The 14,570-nt window shown below is 37.0% G+C and overlaps 1 protein-coding gene and 1 long non-coding RNA gene across 9 annotated transcripts in view; one reads left to right on the top strand and one right to left on the bottom strand.

Annotated features, from left to right (window-relative positions):
- LOC148423248 (transcription activator GLI2.L-like) overlaps positions 1-14,570 on the top strand; it is a 144,722-nt gene that overhangs the window by 44,127 nt on the left and 86,025 nt on the right. The window lies entirely within an intron of this gene.
- The window catches only part of LOC148423249 (uncharacterized), a 110,498-nt gene that overhangs the window by 70,344 nt on the left and 25,584 nt on the right, over positions 1-14,570 (bottom strand). The window lies entirely within an intron of this gene.

Below are 14,570 nucleotides of genomic sequence, written 5' to 3'. Positions count from 1 at the left end.
CAAAAACATGCAGGATACAAGCCCTCGAGGACTGGAGTTTGACACCTATAGTTTAGTTACACAAAGTAATCCATTTCCCATGTTGCCATCGGGCGGCCATCTTAGACCACTGAAGACTCCAACTCCAATCTGCCCTCATGGGCGGCCATCTTGGATATTTTATTAGACGTCTCATTACCTCTCACTACTGCTTCCACCTAGTACGGCATCTGGCTTGGTTAACTCAGCTTGATTCATACGTTTTAGTTTTTTTCAGTTTTTCAACTCTGTATTATTCACATTTCTTCACTGTTTCACATCAATCCACAATCCACCTCATTCAATCCACCTCATTCAAATGATAAGCTCATTAACAGGAGTTTAAAACTCCAGTCCTCGAGGGCTGATATCCTGCATGTTTTTGAATCACGTCATTCACTTAACATTAGGCCTAATGTCACAGATTCACATTATTCCAGTTCAACTGTTCTCAGTTTGTTAACTATGTAGGATTCATAATTTTTCACAGATTCAAATCATTCTACAGTTCAACTTTTTTTCAGTTTTTCATTCATCTTCAAATTCCACAGTTCAACTTTTTTCAGGTTTTCAACTTTGTATTCATATTTCTTCACAGATACACACCATTCAATTGTTCCACATCATTCCACTTTTCAACTCCCAAACCTTCGACAGTTTCACCTTCACACGCAATTTCTTCAGAAATTGCACATTTTCTAGTTGTGTGAAGGTGGAACCTTCACACATATGTTATTGTGTTCGGCCATTTTCTTTATTATTGTGTGAAGGTGGAACCTTCACACATATGTTATTGTGTTCGGCCATTTTCTTTATTGTGTGAAGGTGGAACCTTCACACATATGTTATTGTGCTCGGCCATTTTCTTTATTATTATTATTATTATTCTTATTCTGCCTGTTTTTCGACGGATTTCAGCTCATTCCCAGTTTATCCGATTCACACCGTTCCAATTTCACATTATTCCAGTTAAGCGCCCGAAGGGCGTTTCCATTTTTGGAATTCCAAGTATTCACAGTTTTCCCAGAATTCCCGGTTTTCCACCCCAAAAAGTCCCATTGACTTACATTGGGTCATTTTTTGTTTCATTATTACAGCTCTCCCTTTTCATATTTTCAATATTTAACTTATTCATCTCGTTATAGGGATCCTTCCTATCATTCCAGTAATTAATACATTCCAATATTTTCCCATAATTCCATATTTTTCATCCTTCAAATATTCATAATTCATTTCCAATGGGAGGGCTTCCCATTCATTCCCAATGGGAGATTAAACATTTTACATTTTGAGCTTTCCTATTTCATATTCATAACATTTATCTCATACATTTCGCCTTATGGCTCATTCCCACCATTGTAACAGTTAATAATTATTAATATTTTCCCATAATTCAATATTTTTCATTTATAACAATTCATAATTCATTTCCAGTGGTGGATTTAACATTATTTACTTGAAGCTTCTCCACTTCACACTCACATTAATCAGTTAATACATTCCCCAATATCAATACTACTCATATTCACACCTTCCAGTAATTCATAACTATTTTCATATTTTTACCCATAATTCCTCATTCCCATTTTCCTCATCCAAAACTTTGTAACCTTCTATCTTGGCCATTCCTGCTCCGATTCCCACCGTTCCAACTTTAATGGATTCCCCCAATTCCCACCATTTCATTTGTGTATCCCCTTTCCTCTTCCCATGATTCAAAAATTACCCACAATTCCACTTTATCAGTTTTTCCCCTCTATCTTTTCCATTCTTTATCCGATTCTGACCATTCCAACTTTAATCAATTCCCCCAATGCCCGCCACTCCATTTTTACCCACAATTCAAAAATTACCCATAATTCCACTTTTTCAGTTTTTCCCTTCTATCTTTGCCATTCTTCATCCGATTCTGACCGTTCCAACTTTCATCAATTCCCCCGATGCCCGCCACTCCATTTTTACCCACAATTCAAAAATTACCCATAATTCCACTTTTTCAGTTTTTCCCTTCTATCTTTGCCATTCTTCATCCAATTGCGACCGTTCCAACTTGAATCAATTCCCCCAATTCCCGCCATTACATGGTGGTATCCATTTTCTTCTTACCTGAATTAAAAAATTACCCACAATTCCACTTTTTCAGTTTTTCCCTTCTATCTTTTCCATTCTTCATCCGATTGTGACCGTTCCAACATTAATCAATTCCCCTGATGCCCGCCACTCCATTTTTACCCACAATTCAAAAATTACCCATAATTCCACTTTTTCAGTTTTTCCCTTCTATCTTTGCCATTCTTCATCCGATTCTGACCGTTCCAACTTTCATCAATTCCCCCGATGCCCGCCACTCCATTTTTACCCACAATTCAAAAATTACCCATAATTCCACTTTTTCAGTTTTTCTCTTCTATCTTTGCCATTCTTCATCCGATTCTGACCGTTCCAACTTTAATCAATTCCCCCAATGCCCGCCACTCCATTTTTACCCACAATTCAAAAATTACCCATAATTCCACTTTTTCAGTTTTTCCCTTCTATCTTCACCATTCTTCATCCGATTTTTACCGTTCTAACTTTAATCCATTCTCCCAATGCCCGCCACTCCATTTTTACTCACAATTCAAAAATTTCCCACAATTCCACTTTTTCAGTTTTTCCCTTCTACCTTTGCCATTCTTCATCCGATTGCGACCGTTCCAAGTTTAATCGATTCATCCAATTCCCCCCATTCAATGGTAGTTTGAATTTTCTTCTTTCCAGAGTTCAAAAATTACCCACAATTCCACTTTTTCAGTTTATCACTTCTATCTTTGTCATTCTTCATCCGATTCGGACCGTTCTAACTTTAATCAATTCCCCCAATTCCCACCATTCCACATCATTCAACACCTTTGCCTTCAGAGGTTACACCTTCACACGCAATTTCTTCAGAAATTGCAAATATTCTAGTTATTATTATTATTATTATTCTTATTCTGCCTGTTTTTCGACGGGTTTCAGCTCATTCCCAGTTTATCCGATTCACACCGTTCCAATTTCACATTATTCCAGTAAAGCGCCCGAAGGGCGTTTCCATTTTTGGAATTCCAAGTATTCACAGTTTTCCCAGAATTCCCGGTTTTCCACCCCAAAAAGTCCCATTGACTAACATTGGGTCATATTTTGTTTCATTATTACAGCTCTCCCTTTTCATATTTTCAATATTTAACTTATTCATCTCGTTATAGGGATCCTTCCTATCATTCCAGTAATTAATACATTCCAATATTTTCCCATAATTCCATATTTTTCATCCTTCAAATATTCATAATTCATTTCCAATGGGAGGGCTTCCCATTCATTCCCAATGGGAGATTAAACATTTCACATTTTGAGCTTTCCTATTTCATATTCATAACATTTAACTCATACATTTCGCCTGTTGGCTCATTCCCACTATTGTAACAATTAATAATTTTCAATATTTTCCCATAATTACATATTTTTCATGTATAACAATTCATAATTCATTCCCAGTGGCGGACTTAACATTTTTTATTTAAAGCTTCTCCACTTCACACTCACATTAATCAGTTAATACATTCCCCAATTTGAATACTACTCATATTCACACCTTCCAGTAATTCATAACTATTTTCATATTTTTACCCATAATTCCTCATTCCCATTTTCCTCATCCAAAACTTTGTAACCTTCTATCTTGGCCATTCCTGCTCCGATTCCCACCGTTCCAACTTTAATGGATTCCCCCAATTCCCACCATTTCATTTGTGTATCCCCTTTCCTCTTCCCATGATTCAAAAATTACCCACAATTCCACTTTATCAGTTTTTCCCCTCTATCTTTTCCATTCTTTATCCGATTCTGACCATTCCAACTTTAATCAATTCCCCCAATGCCCGCCACTCCATTTTTACCCACAATTCAAAAATTACCCATAATTCCACTTTTTCAGTTTTTCCCTTCTATCTTTGCCATTCTTCATCCGATTCTGACCGTTCCAACTTTCATCAATTCCCCCGATGCCCGCCACTCCATTTTTACCCACAATTCAAAAATTACCCATAATTCCACTTTTTCAGTTTTTCCCTTCTATCTTTGCCATTCTTCATCCAATTGCGACCGTTCCAACTTGAATCAATTCCCCCAATTCCCGCCATTACATGGTGGTATCTATTTTCTTCTTACCTGAATTAAAAAATTACCCACAATTCCACTTTTTCAGTTTTTCCCTTCTATCTTTTCCATTCTTCATCCGATTGTGACCGTTCCAACATTAATCAATTCCCCTGATGCCCGCCACTCCATTTTTACCCACAATTCAAAAATTACCCATAATTCCACTTTTTCAGTTTTTCCCTTCTATCTTTGCCATTCTTCATCCGATTCTGACCGTTCCAACTTTCATCAATTCCCCCGATGCCCGCCACTCCATTTTTACCCACAATTCAAAAATTACCCATAATTCCACTTTTTCAGTTTTTCCCTTCTATCTTTGCCATTCTTCATCCGATTCTGACCGTTCCAACTTTAATCAATTCCCCCAATGCCCGCCACTCCATTTTTACCCACAATTCAAAAATTACCCATAATTCCACTTTTTCAGTTTTTCCCTTCTATCTTCACCATTCTTCATCCGATTTTTACCGTTCTAACTTTAATCCATTCTCCCAATGCCCGCCACTCCATTTTTACTCACAATTCAAAAATTTCCCACAATTCCACTTTTTCAGTTTTTCCCTTCTACCTTTGCCATTCTTCATCCGATTGCGACCGTTCCAAGTTTAATCGATTCATCCAATTCCCCCCATTCAATGGTAGTTTGAATTTTCTTCTTTCCAGAGTTCAAAATTTACCCACAATTCCACTTTTTTAGTTTATCACTTCTATCTTTGTCATTCTTCATCCGATTCGGACCGTTCCAACTTTTATCAATTCCCCCAATTCCCACCATTCCACATCATTCAACACCTTTGCCTTCAGAGGTTACACCTTCACACGCAATTTCTTCAGAAATTGCAAATATTCTAGTTATTATTATTATTATTATTCTACTTCTGCCTGTTTTTCGACGGGTTTCAGCTCATTCCCAGTTTATCCGATTCACACCGTTCCAATTTCACATTATTCCAGTAAAGCGCCCGAAGGGCGTTTCCATTTTTGGAATTCCAAGTATTCACAGTTTTCCCAGAATTCCCGGTTTTCCACCCCAAAAAGTCCCATTGACTAACATTGGGTCATATTTTGTTTCATTATTACAGCTCTCCCTTTTCATATTTTCAATATTTAACTTATTCATCTCGTTATAGGGATCCTTCCTATCATTCCAGTAATTAATACATTCCAATATTTTCCCATAATTCCATATTTTTCATCCTTCAAATATTCATAATTCATTTCCAATGGGAGGGCTTCCCATTCATTCCCAATGGGAGATTAAACATTTCACATTTTGAGCTTTCCTATTTCATATTCATAACATTTAACTCATACATTTCGCCTGTTGGCTCATTCCCACTATTGTAACAATTAATAATTTTCAATATTTTCCCATAATTACATATTTTTCATGTATAACAATTCATAATTAATTCCCAGTGGCGGACTTAACATTTTTTATTTAAAGCTTCTCCACTTCACACTCACATTAATCAGTTAATACATTCCCCAATTTGAATACTACTCATATTCACACCTTCCAGTAATTCATAACTATTTTCATATTTTTACCCATAATTCCTCATTCCCATTTTCCTCATCCAAAACTTTGTAACCTTCTATCTTGGCCATTCCTGCTCCGATTCTCACCGTTCCAACTTTAATGGATTCCCCCAATTCCCACCATTTCATTTGTGTATCCCCTTTCCTCTTCCCATGATTCAAAAATTACCCACAATTCCACTTTATCAGTTTTTCCCCTCTATCTTTTCCATTCTTTATCCGATTCTGACCATTCCAACTTTAATCAATTCCCCCAATGCCCGCCACTCCATTTTTACCCACAATTCAAAAATTACCCATAATTCCACTTTTTCAGTTTTTCCCTTCTATCTTTGCCATTTTTCATCCGATTCTGACCGTTCCAACTTTCATCAATTCCCCCGATGCCCGCCACTCCATTTTTACCCACAATTCAAAAATTACCCATAATTCCACTTTTTCAGTTTTTCCCTTCTATCTTTGCCATTCTTCATCCAATTGCGACCGTTCCAACTTGAATCAATTCCCCCAATTCCCGCCATTACATGGTGGTATCTATTTTCTTCTTACCTGAATTAAAAAATTACCCACAATTCCACTTTTTCAGTTTTTCCCTTCTATCTTTTCCATTCTTCATCCGATTGTGACCGTTCCAACATTAATCAATTCCCCTGATGCCCGCCACTCCATTTTTACCCACAATTCAAAAATTACCCATAATTCCACTTTTTCAGTTTTTCCCTTCTATCTTTGCCATTCTTCATCCGATTCTGACCGTTCCAACTTTAATCAATTCCCCCAATGCCCGCCACTCCATTTTTACCCACTATTCAAAAATTACCCATAATTCCACTTTTTCAGTTTTTCCCTTCTATCTTCACCATTCTTCATCCGATTTTTACCGTTCTAACTTTAATCCATTCTCCCAATGCCCGCCACTCCATTTTTACTCACAATTCAAAAATTTCCCACAATTCCACTTTTTCAGTTTTTCCCTTCTACCTTTGCCATTCTTCATCCGATTGCGACCGTTCCAAGTTTAATCGATTCATCCAATTCCCCCCATTCAATGGTAGTTTGAATTTTCTTCTTTCCAGAGTTCAAAAATTACCCACAATTCCACTTTTTTAGTTTATCACTTCTATCTTTGTCATTCTTCATCCGATTCGGACCGTTCCAACTTTAATCAATTCCCCCAATTCCCACCATTCCACATCATTCAACACCTTTGCCTTCAGAGGTTACACCTTCACACGCAATTTCTTCAGAAATTGCAAATATTCTAGTTATTGTGTGAAGGTGGAACCTTCACACATATGTTATTGTGCTCGGCCATTTTCTTTATTATTGTGTGAAGGTGGAACCTTCACACATATGTTATTGTGCTCGGCCATTTTCTTTATTATTATTATTATTATTATTCTTATTCTGCCTGTTTTTCGACGGATTTCAGCTCATTCCCAGTTTATCCGATTCACACCGTTCCAATTTCACATTATTCCAGTTAAGCGCCCGAAGGGCGTTTCCATTTTTGGAATTCCAAGTATTCACAGTTTTCCCAGAATTCCCGGTTTTCCACCCCAAAAAGTCCCATTGACTTACATTGGGTCATTTTTTGTTTCATTATTACAGCTCTCCCTTTTCATATTTTCAATATTTAACTTATTCATCTCGTTATAGGGATCCTTCCTATCATTCCAGTAATTAATACATTCCAATATTTTCCCATAATTCCATATTTTTCATCCTTCAAATATTCATAATTCATTTCCAATGGGAGGGCTTCCCATTCATTCCCAATGGGAGATTAAACATTTTACATTTTGAGCTTTCCTATTTCATATTCATAACATTTATCTCATACATTTCGCCTTATGGCTCATTCCCACCATTGTAACAGTTAATAATTATTAATATTTTCCCATAATTCAATATTTTTCATTTATAACAATTCATAATTCATTCCCAGTGGTGGATTTAACATTTTTTACTTGAAGCTTCTCCACTTCACACTCACATTAATCAGTTAATACATTCCCCAATATCAATACTACTCATATTCACACCTTCCAGTAATTCATAACTATTTTCATATTTTTACCCATAATTCCTCATTCCCATTTTCCTCATCCAAAACTTTGTAACCTTCTATCTTGGCCATTCCTGCTCCGATTCCCACCGTTCCAACTTTAATGGATTCCCCCAATTCCCACCATTTCATTTGTGTATCCCCTTTCCTCTTCCCATGATTCAAAAATTACCCACAATTCCACTTTATCAGTTTTTCCCCTCTATCTTTTCCATTCTTTATCCGATTCTGACCATTCCAACTTTAATCAATTCCCCCAATGCCCGCCACTCCATTTTTACCCACAATTCAAAAATTACCCATAATTCCACTTTTTCAGTTTTTCCCTTCTATCTTTGCCATTCTTCATCCGATTCTGACCGTTCCAACTTTCATCAATTCCCCCGATGCCCGCCACTCCATTTTTACCCACAATTCAAAAATTACCCATAATTCCACTTTTTCAGTTTTTCCCTTCTATCTTTGCCATTCTTCATCCAATTGCGACCGTTCCAACTTGAATCAATTCCCCCAATTCCCGCCATTACATGGTGGTATCTATTTTCTTCTTACCTGAATTAAAAAATTACCCACAATTCCACTTTTTCAGTTTTTCCCTTCTATCTTTTCCATTCTTCATCCGATTGTGACCGTTCCAACATTAATCAATTCCCCTGATGCCCGCCACTCCATTTTTACCCACAATTCAAAAATTACCCATAATTCCACTTTTTCAGTTTTTCCCTTCTATCTTTGCCATTCTTCATCCGATTCTGACCGTTCCAACTTTCATCAATTCCCCCGATGCCCGCCACTCCATTTTTACCCACAATTCAAAAATTACCCATAATTCCACTTTTTCAGTTTTTCCCTTCTATCTTTGCCATTCTTCATCCGATTCTGACCGTTCCAACTTTCATCAATTCCCCCAATGCCCGCCACTCCATTTTTACCCACAATTCAAAAATTACCCATAATTCCACTTTTTCAGTTTTTCCCTTCTATCTTCACCATTCTTCATCCGATTTTTACCGTTCTAACTTTAATCCATTCTCCCAATGCCCGCCACTCCATTTTTACTCACAATTCAAAAATTTCCCACAATTCCACTTTTTCAGTTTTTCCCTTCTACCTTTGCCATTCTTCATCCGATTGCGACCGTTCCAAGTTTAATCGATTCATCCAATTCCCCCCATTCAATGGTAGTTTGAATTTTCTTCTTTCCAGAGTTCAAAAATTACCCACAATTCCACTTTTTTAGTTTATCACTTCTATCTTTGTCATTCTTCATCCGATTCGGACCATTCCAACTTTAATCAATTCCCCCAATTCCCACCATTCCACATCATTCAACACCTTTGCCTTCAGAGGTTACACCTTCACACGCAATTTCTTCAGAAATTGCAAATATTCTAGTTATTATTATTATTATTATTCTTATTCTGCCTGTTTTTCGACGGATTTCAGCTCATTCCCAGTTTATCCGATTCACACCGTTCCAATTTCACATTATTCCAGTAAAGCGCCCGAAGGGCGTTTCCATTTTTGGAATTCCAAGTATTCACAGTTTTCCCAGAATTCCCGGTTTTCCACCCCAAAAAGTCCCATTGACTAACATTGGGTCATATTTTGTTTCATTATTACAGCTCTCCCTTTTCATATTTTCAATATTTAACTTATTCATCTCGTTATAGGGATCCTTCCTATCATTCCAGTAATTAATACATTCCAATATTTTCCCATAATTCCATATTTTTCATCCTTCAAATATTCATAATTCATTTCCAATGGGAGGGCTTCCCATTCATTCCCAATGGGAGATTAAACATTTCACATTTTGAGCTTTCCTATTTCATATTCATAACATTTAACTCATACATTTCGCCTGTTGGCTCATTCCCACTATTGTAACAATTAATAATTTTCAATATTTTCCCATAATTACATATTTTTCATGTATAAAGATTCATAATTCATTCCCAGTGGCGGACTTAACATTTTTTATTTAAAGCTTCTCCACTTCACACTCACATTAATCAGTTAATACATTCCCCAATTTGAATACTACTCATATTCACACCTTCCAGTAATTCATAACTATTTTCATATTTTTACCCATAATTCCTCATTCCCATTTTCCTCATCCAAAACTTTGTAACCTTCTATCTTGGCCATTCCTGCTCCGATTCCCACCGTTCCAACTTTAATGGATTCCCCCAATTCCCACCATTTCATTTGTGTATCCCCTTTCCTCTTCCCATGATTCAAAAATTACCCACAATTCCACTTTATCAGTTTTTCCCCTCTATCTTTTCCATTCTTTATCCGATTCTGACCATTCCAACTTTAATCAATTCCCCCAATGCCCGCCACTCCATTTTTACCCACAATTCAAAAATTACCCATAATTCCACTTTTTCAGTTTTTCCCTTCTATCTTTGCCATTCTTCATCCGATTCTGACCGTTCCAACTTTCATCAATTCCCCCGATGCCCGCCACTCCATTTTTACCCACAATTCAAAAATTACCCATAATTCCACTTTTTCAGTTTTTCCCTTCTATCTTTGCCATTCTTCATCCAATTGCGACCGTTCCAACTTGAATCAATTCCCCCAATTCCCGCCATTACATGGTGGTATCTATTTTCTTCTTACCTGAATTAAAAAATTACCCACAATTCCACTTTTTCAGTTTTTCCCTTCTATCTTTTCCATTCTTCATCCGATTGTGACCGTTCCAACATTAATCAATTCCCCTGATGCCCGCCACTCCATTTTTACCCACAATTCAAAAATTACCCATAATTCCACTTTTTCAGTTTTTCCCTTCTATCTTTGCCATTCTTCATCCGATTCTGACCGTTCCAACTTTCATCAATTCCCCCGATGCCCGCCACTCCATTTTTACCCACAATTCAAAAATTACCCATAATTCCACTTTTTCAGTTTTTCCCTTCTATCTTTGCCATTCTTCATCCGATTCTGACCGTTCCAACTTTAATCAATTCCCCCAATGCCCGCCACTCCATTTTTACCCACAATTCAAAAATTACCCATAATTCCACTTTTTCAGTTTTTCCCTTCTATCTTCACCATTCTTCATCCGATTTTTACCGTTCTAACTTTAATCCATTCTCCCAATGCCCGCCACTCCATTTTTACTCACAATTCAAAAATTTCCCACAATTCCACTTTTTCAGTTTTTCCCTTCTACCTTTGCCATTCTTCATCCGATTGCGACCGTTCCAAGTTTAATCGATTCATCCAATTCCCCCCATTCAATGGTAGTTTGAATTTTCTTCTTTCCAGAGTTCAAAAATTACCCACAATTCCACTTTTTTAGTTTATCACTTCTATCTTTGTCATTCTTCATCCGATTCGGACCGTTCCAACTTTAATCAATTCCCCCAATTCCCACCATTCCACATCATTCAACACCTTTGCCTTCAGAGGTTACACCTTCACACGCAATTTCTTCAGAAATTGCAAATATTCTAGTTGTGTGAAGGTGGAACCTTCACACATATGTTATTGTGTTCGGCCATTTTCTTTATTATTATTATTATTATTATTATTCTACTTCTGCCTGTTTTTCGACGGGTTTCAGCTCATTCCCAGTTTATCCGATTCACACCGTTCCAATTTCACATTATTCCAGTAAAGCGCCCGAAGGGCGTTTCCATTTTTGGAATTCCAAGTATTCACAGTTTTCCCAGAATTCCCGGTTTTCCACCCCAAAAAGTCCCATTGACTAACATTGGGTCATATTTTGTTTCATTATTACAGCTCTCCCTTTTCATATTTTCAATATTTAACTTATTCATCTCGTTATAGGGATCCTTCCTATCATTCCAGTAATTAATACATTCCAATATTTTCCCATAATTCCATATTTTTCATCCTTCAAATATTCATAATTCATTTCCAATGGGAGGGCTTCCCATTCATTCCCAATGGGAGATTAAACATTTCACATTTTGAGCTTTCCTATTTCATATTCATAACATTTAACTCATACATTTCGCCTGTTGGCTCATTCCCACTATTGTAACAATTAATAATTTTCAATATTTTCCCATAATTACATATTTTTCATGTATAACAACTCATAATTCATTCCCAGTGGCGGACTTAACATTTTTTATTTAAAGCTTCTCCACTTCACACTCACATTAATCAGTTAATACATTCCCCAATTTGAATACTACTCATATTCACACCTTCCAGTAATTCATAACTATTTTCATATTTTTACCCATAATTCCTCATTCCCATTTTCCTCATCCAAAACTTTGTAACCTTCTATCTTGGCCATTCCTGCTCCGATTCCCACCGTTCCAACTTTAATGGATTCCCCCAATTCCCACCATTTCATTTGTGTATCCCCTTTCCTCTTCCCATGATTCAAAAATTACCCACAATTCCACTTTATCAGTTTTTCCCCTCTATCTTTTCCATTCTTTATCCGATTCTGACCATTCCAACTTTAATCAATTCCCCCAATGCCCGCCACTCCATTTTTACCCACAATTCAAAAATTACCCATAATTCCACTTTTTCAGTTTTTCCCTTCTATCTTTGCCATTCTTCATCCGATTCTGACCGTTCCAACTTTCATCAATTCCCCCGATGCCCGCCACTCCATTTTTACCCACAATTCAAAAATTACCCATAATTCCACTTTTTCAGTTTTTCCCTTCTATCTTTGCCATTCTTCATCCAATTGCGACCGTTCCAACTTGAATCAATTCCCCCAATTCCCGCCATTACATGGTGGTATCTATTTTCTTCTTACCTGAATTAAAAAATTACCCACAATTCCACTTTTTCAGTTTTTCCCTTCTATCTTTTCCATTCTTCATCCGATTGTGACCGTTCCAACATTAATCAATTCCCCTGATGCCCGCCACTCCATTTTTACCCACAATTCAAAAATTACCCATAATTCCACTTTTTCAGTTTTTCCCTTCTATCTTTGCCATTCTTCATCCGATTCTGACCGTTCCAACTTTCATCAATTCCCCCGATGCCCGCCACTCCATTTTTACCCACAATTCAAAAATTACCCATAATTCCACTTTTTCAGTTTTTCCCTTCTATCTTTGCCATTCTTCATCCGATTCTGACCGTTCCAACTTTAATCAATTCCCCCAATGCCCGCCACTCCATTTTTACCCACAATTCAAAAATTACCCATAATTCCACTTTTTCAGTTTTTCCCTTCTATCTTCACCATTCTTCATCCGATTTTTACCGTTCTAACTTTAATCCATTCTCCCAATGCCCGCCACTCCATTTTTACTCACAATTCAAAAATTTCCCACAATTCCACTTTTTCAGTTTTTCCCTTCTACCTTTGCCATTCTTCATCCGATTGCGACCGTTCCAAGTTTAATCGATTCATCCAATTCCCCCCATTCAATGGTAGTTTGAATTTTCTTCTTTCCAGAGTTCAAAAATTACCCACAATTCCACTTTTTCAGTTTATCACTTCTATCTTTGTCATTCTTCATCCGATTCGGACCGTTCCAACTTTAATCAATTCCCCCAATTCCCACCATTCCACATCATTCAACACCTTTGCCTTCAGAGGTTACACCTTCACACGCAATTTCTTCAGAAATTGCAAATATTCTAGTTATTATTATTCTTATTCTGCCTGTTTTTCGACGGATTTCAGCTCATTCCCAGTTTATCCGATTCACACCGTTCCAATTTGACATTATTCCAGTTAAGCGCCCGAAGGGCGTTTCCATTTTTGGAATTCCAAGTATTCACAGTTTTCCCAGAATTCCCGGTTTTCCACCCCAAAAAGGCCCATTGACTTACATTGGGTCATTTTTTGTTTCATTATTACAGCTTTCCCTTTTCATATTTTCAATATTTAACTCATTCAACTCGTTTTAGGGATCCTTCCCATCATTCCAGTAATTGATACATTCCAATATTTTCCCATAATTCCATATTTTTCATCCTTCAAATATTCATAATTCATTTCCAATGGGAGGGCTTCCCATTCATTCTCAATGGGAGATTAAACATTTTACATTTTGAGCTTTCCTATTTCATTTTCATAACATTTAACTCATACATTTCGCCTTATGGCTCATTCCCACCATTGTAACAGTTAATAATTATTAATATTTTCCCATAATTCAATATTTTTCATGTATAACAATTCATAATTCATTTCCAGTGGTGGATTTAACATTATTTACTTGAAGCTTCTCTACTTCACACTCACATTAATCAGTTAATACATTCCCCAATATCAATACTACTCATATTCACACCTTCCAGTAATTCATAACTATTTTCATATTTTTACCCATAATTCCTCATTCCCATTTTCCTCACCAAACTTTGTAACCTTCTATCTTTGCCATTCCTGCTCCGATTCCCACCGTTCCAACTTTAATCGATTCCCCCGATGCCCGCCATTTCATTCGTGTATCCATTTACCTCTTCCCAAAAATTAAAAATTTTCCCACAATTCCACACACTGTACCTTTAATGAACCAATTCATTTTCAATGAGGTCATTCATTGTGTGGGCGTTCGGCCTTCAGTGACTACTGTTTAGGTAGACAAAGTACTCCATTTCCCATGGGGTCGTCAAGCGGCCATCTTGGACACTTGCCCACATACACTAAGACTCCATTTCCCATCAACCCTCAGGGGCGGCCATCTTGGATATCTGTTCAGACAGCTAATGATTGCTCAGCCCAACTTCCACCCAGTATGGCGGCCATCTTGGTTTACTCAGAACAATAAAAACAACGCTC

The sequence above is a fragment of the Hippichthys cyanospilos genome, chromosome 5 (genome assembly GCF_059441005.1).
Source record: "Hippichthys cyanospilos isolate Australia breed blue-spotted pipefish chromosome 5, RoL_Hcya_1.0, whole genome shotgun sequence".
NCBI classification, from domain to species: Eukaryota; Metazoa; Chordata; class Actinopteri; order Syngnathiformes; family Syngnathidae; genus Hippichthys; species Hippichthys cyanospilos.
This window is presented reverse-complemented; position numbering and strand designations above follow the sequence as displayed.